General features: G+C 31.5%; 1 long non-coding RNA gene across 1 annotated transcript; it reads right to left on the minus strand.

Moving 5' to 3' along the window:
- Positions 1 to 637: 637 nt before the first annotated feature.
- On the minus strand, positions 638 to 1,095 carry LOC107919529 (uncharacterized). Its single transcript, XR_001690378.2, has 2 exons — positions 988 to 1,095; positions 638 to 908 (listed from the first exon to the last, which is right to left on the minus strand). It is a non-coding gene; the product is annotated as an uncharacterized lncRNA (long non-coding RNA).
- Positions 1,096 to 5,885: the final 4,790 nt, after the last annotated feature.

The raw sequence follows: 5,885 nt of genomic DNA on the forward strand, positions 1-5,885 counted from the left end.
CTATAAAATATAATTTGAAATAATTATTATTAAATATATTTTAATTAAAATATATGATTTAATAAAATTCTTAATATTAAATATTCTTATATGAATTTACTAAAATTATAATATATAATAGTATAAAATATAATTTAAAATAATTATTATTAAATATAATTTAATAAAAATATATAATTTAATAAAATTATTAATATTAAAATATTCTTATATGAATTTACTAAAATCATAATATATAATACTATAAAATATAATCTAAAATAATTATTATTAAATATAATTTAATAAAATTCTTAATATTAAATATTCTTATATGAATTTACTAAAATCATAATATATAATACTATAAAATATAATCTAAAATAATTGATTTTGTGGATTTGATTAATTGATGACTTAATAATTATTATTAAAAAAACCCAATTGAATAATATAGTGTGTTAAATATCTTCCTTTTTTGTTAAAAAAAAGAAAACATGATTTGTTTGTAGCATTTTACTTCTTTTTTTTTTGTTTCGTTTGTTGAGATAATTTTTGTAGTGTTAATTATAATTGAACAAAATTAAAAAATTAAAAAAGAATTAAAAAATAAACTCCATCAAACCTGTGAGCCATTCAAACTCCATCAAATTCTATCAGTACAAGACTCTTGTAATTCTACAATAACAAACACAATGATACTATTTATTTTGTTACAAGAAAATTGAACAGAAAAGATCTCTGCTTGGAAATGAAAATAATTTAGATGTAGATATTCAAACTCCAAATCTACTTGATAACACATAGTACATATTGAAAAAAAAATCAAGGACTAACTGATCTTTAGGAAGAAGCTCTAGGTAAAGCAAACAGTTCTAGTGCATTCAAGATGAACATGAAGGCAACATATTTGTAGAATGCAGGTCTTGCTGCAGAAGGACAAAGAAGCAACATTAAGTCTATGATTAATCAACTTGCAAAAAATGTAAGTAACTTAGATGAACATACCAGGTTACCTTTCTCTCCACTTGGAATGGTACATAAACAGTATGGAGCCATAAATAGCAGTCAGCACTAGCCTGTGAACAACCTGCAGACCCCATATTATCTGACGTGGATGTTCAGAGTTGAAGGGCACACCGAATCCAAATGGAAAGAGAAGACAAACACATTTATTTAAAGATGCTGGAAAATATTTGCAACAAATTAAGCAAAAATTGATTTCTAGCAGTAACGAGATTATGAGAATACATATTAAACAAATGTAAATTGAGTACTACAGGGATTATGCATTTAGTGGATTACATTTGTGCTTGTATGGTTCTTGAACACAACATGATTCCAACAAATTTCAGGCGCTACTTACCGCAAGAATCACAAGTTACAAATGCATTAAACTGTAGATCCTTCGTGCATCCTTTAGCAGCTTTAGAAAAAGAGAGCAAGATCTCTGTCTACAAGTTTTCCAAACAAAACATATTTTAACTTGAAATGTAAGGCATCTGTTATCTCTTGAAATTTCCTCTTTGCAGAAGGATTATTTTTATTAGCAATAGGATGGTACTTCTTGGCAAGCTGCATAATTGAAGCTAAAATCATTAATAAAGAGCTAAAAATGAAGCATAATTCGCAGAATTAAATTGAAATTCAGTATAAATAGTCAATAACAGCATAGTGCAATGGGGTTTGACCATCATTGTCCTTCCAATAGAAAGAAAAAACAAAGATTTTAACAACAATGCTTACAACACCAGAAAGAGAAAAGAGAAATATAGAGCATTGTGCACCATTTAAATAAAAAAAATTTCTTATTTACTTCGGTATGCTTTTGAAAACAGTTCAAAAACACTCTAAAGACAGTTATTTCACATTTGTTTATGTGCATTACAGGTACATCAGACAGGGATAGTTTCAGCACACACAAATAGGTTAGAAGGTGAATACCAGTAAAATCGTAACAGAGATACAATAATTACCTTAGCATTCACATCAGCATTAGCAGCCATAACCATTAGCAGTCTTCAGAGACTTTTTTAACATTTTGAACATCTTACCAACATTTAACACACTAAAGATTGCTTAAATATGTTAACAGAACAAACACCAATCATAACAATTTCCACCAGCTCTTGCAAAAATGGAGAAAGCATCACACAAGCAATTAATCTAGCAAATATGGCATAGAAACACAGGACTAAAAGATCCTTAAAGCATATATCTTATCGCTTTCTTAACTATTCTATGTCAAGCAATTAATATTGGCAAAACATATGCAATGGGAAACACTAGAACAAATATTTCATCTCGTTCAAATGGCCATATCATGCAAATAAGTTTTGAGACCAGTGAATAACTTATCTCGAAGTCATGCCAACATACAAAGCAAATGATCCATCAAAATAGGTTTTGAGACCAGTCCATTGTTCTTTTAAACATGCATAACAATATAAACAACCTCAAATTTAGCACAACTCTAGGAGAGTAATTTCAATGGAATCAAGAATGCAAAATCAACTGCAATGCAAATGTAAGCTTCAGCATGCTAATACTATTACTGAAATTGCTTCCTATTAAGACAATCAACCTGAACTTTTCACTTTCACAAATGGATAACCAATAAACATAAAATGCCCACAACTTAGAATTTTAAGGCTATTTTCAGTACCCACATTTTTTTTCTAGAAACCCAAACAAAGACACCATATCAACCAATCAAAAGGGTACCTAATCGATCCCAAATATTCGATTAAGGGAAATAAAATTAAATCTGATTTGCAAACTATAAATCGGGTGAAATATCAAGTAGTTCAGAAAAGAATAACTTCAAAATTATTTCTTCCTAAGCACCCAAGCACCAAAATATAAAATCAAACAATAAATCGTGAAATGGATGTGAGAAAAAGGGGTGACCTTGGAAGGATCGACTTTGGGGAAGCTTTTGACAACGTCGAGGACTCTGTCGATTACTTTGGGGAAGCTTTTGATAGCGTTGAGGATGAGGGCAGAAAATGGAAGAGAAAAAAGGGAAAGATGCGGAATGGGTAATCGGTGCTGAGGGGGCATAATGCCTATTACGCGCAATCAATGTAATGGGGGAGTAAGCGATTCGGGGGGAATGGGAAAACAGCGAACCAAACAGCAGTTTCCTGGTGGGCCCGCTGCATAGGAGGAATACGCATGCTGAGAGGGGAAAACAGCGAACCAAACATGCTGTTAGAAATAACATTTTCTATAGTTTCACTATTTACTTACATGTATACTTAAAATTGTCTCTCCGAGTCAGAGTCACTAAATTATTTTTACCCAGAGCTACAGAGCTTCAAATTAAGAGCCGTTAATTTTTCCTGAAACTAGATTCACATATTTTCTTACCATAAAATTTTCAGAATTTTTGGTGTAGCCAAATAGTACAGTTTATTCTTTAAAGTTCCCTTGTTTCACTGCTCGACAGTTTTGACTTCTCTTCACTAAAAATTAATTATCTCATTGTACAGAATTTGGATATTGTTTCTATTTTTTTCTCTTGAAAGTAGATTCATTGGAGATTTTAAACATATAAACTTTATCCTATAATTATTTTTGTACAATTTTTTAAAATTTTCCAAAGTCAGAATAGAAGATTCCAAACTTATTCTAACTCTGTCTAACTAAACTTCAAATATCTCAAAATATATAACTCTTTTGCTTGCTCTGTTTCTTTTATGTGAAAATAGACTCATTCAGCTCCAATTTAATATATTATTCAACCTTTAATTCAATTTCCACCATTTTTGGTGATTTTTCAAAGTCACACAACTGTTGCTGTCTAAACTGTTTTATTGCTAAATGTACTCTTTCATAATTTCACTTTTTCACTTTCAATCACAATTCAATTCAAAATTCACTTTTACATTTCTAAGTCAATATTCAATTCAATTTCACACCTCTATTCATTATTCAATTACACTTAGTCAATTTCCCGATGAACACTTTGAAATAATAACAGATACTCGGTGGATTCAGCACATAGCAACCACCTTATTAATCAATGATGTCCGGTGGAATCAGCACATAGCAACCACCTTACTAATCAATGATGTTCGGCTCACATAGTAGCCTGCGCATAGCACTACACATGTGGCCATTACCATTCGATGCACGTAGTAGCCTGCACATAGTACTATACACGTGATCGAAACTATCCGGTATGCATAGTAGCTTGCACATAGTACTACACATGCGACCTATCATTCCAGTACACGTAGTAGCCTACACATAGTACTACACACGTGACCATCACTTTCACTTTTACATAGTGGCATACACACAATCCATGCCACACATGTGATCATTTCTGTCACTTCATTCGTATCCCTTTTTATTCTAAAGGTTCATTCGTGAATTTTTCACTTTTTCTCACTTTTCTTTTTATCGATCAATTTCAATTTCTCATCTTTCCTGATTTATAACAATACATTTAACTTATGTAAGCTTCACACTATTCATTCCAGTCCAAAAATCCTACTTTGGAAAAATTATGTTTTTGCCCCTAAAGTTTCATAAAATTATGATTTTGCCCCTAGGCTCGTAAAATAATTTTTATTCAATTTCCTTGCATTTTAGGCCTAGCTGTACCATTTTCATAACTAGAGCAGACCACAATACTCACTTATTCACACACTTGTGACATATTTTATAACTTTTACAAATTAATCCTTTTAGGCATTTTCATCGAAAATTACTTAGTACAAATCGTTTATCACACTCCAAACATTCATATTCTTCCATAAAACATCAAAATACATGCATATCATTCATGGGTAAATTTTTAAACACAAACTCTAGTTCAAAACAATGGTAAAAATAGGTAGACCTTGTTACGAGGATTTCAAAAACGTAAAAATCATTAAAAACAGGGATAGAATAGACTTACAATCGAGCTTGGAAGCTTGAAAAACCCTAGCCATGGTTTTTCCATGAAATTTTCGGCCTAGGGGTTGAAGATGGACAAAAATTGGCTTTTAATTTTGTTTCTAATTCATTTTAATAACTAAATGACCAAAATGTCCTTAATGAAAAACTTTGGAAACATGTCTAACCATACCCATTTTTGTCCACCAACTTAACCAATGGTCTAATTACCATGTAAAGACCTCCAATTTAAAATTTTGTAACAATTGGACACCTCTAACATATAGAACTCAACTTTTTCACTTTTTACAATTTAGTCCTTTTGACTAAATTGAGTGCCCAAACGTCAAAGTTTTCGAACGAAATTTTCACGATTATTTTGTGAAATCGTAGACCGTAAAAATATAATGAAAATAAATTTTTTTCTCGTCGAATTTGTGGTCCCAAAACCACTATTCCGACTAGCCCCATCGGGTTATTACATGTGTCATGGAAATCCTCAAGGCAAACGATTATAATCAAATCCACAACGGAATCTGAGTTTGTAGCTCTAGAAAAATCTGGAGAAGAAGTAGAATGGCTACGAAACTTTTTAGAGGATATTCATGAATGGCCAAAGCCTGTGCCCACAATATGCATATATTGTGATAACCAAGCAACAATTGGTAGATCACATAACGTAATGTATAATGGTAAGTCAAGACACATGTGTCATCGACACAATACTGTTAGACAACTGATCTCAACTGGCGTTATCTCTATTGATTTTGTAAGATCAAAAGATAACATTGCGGATCCGCTAACCAAATGGTTAAATCGAGATCAAGTTGAAAAAAATATCGAAAGGAATGGGAATAAAGCCCATGAATGTTTAAGGCGCTATGCGAAGGAAAATCCAACCTAGTTGACTAGAGATTCCAAGATCTAGGTTCAATGAGACAACCTGCTTGCATAGACCTTGTAAGGTCACTGTAGGGGTTCTTATCCGAAGTCCATTCCTATTATCAAAACAGTAA

Source organism: Gossypium hirsutum, chromosome D13 (genome assembly GCF_007990345.1).
Source record: "Gossypium hirsutum isolate 1008001.06 chromosome D13, Gossypium_hirsutum_v2.1, whole genome shotgun sequence".
In the NCBI taxonomy this organism is placed as follows: domain Eukaryota; kingdom Viridiplantae; phylum Streptophyta; class Magnoliopsida; order Malvales; family Malvaceae; genus Gossypium; species Gossypium hirsutum.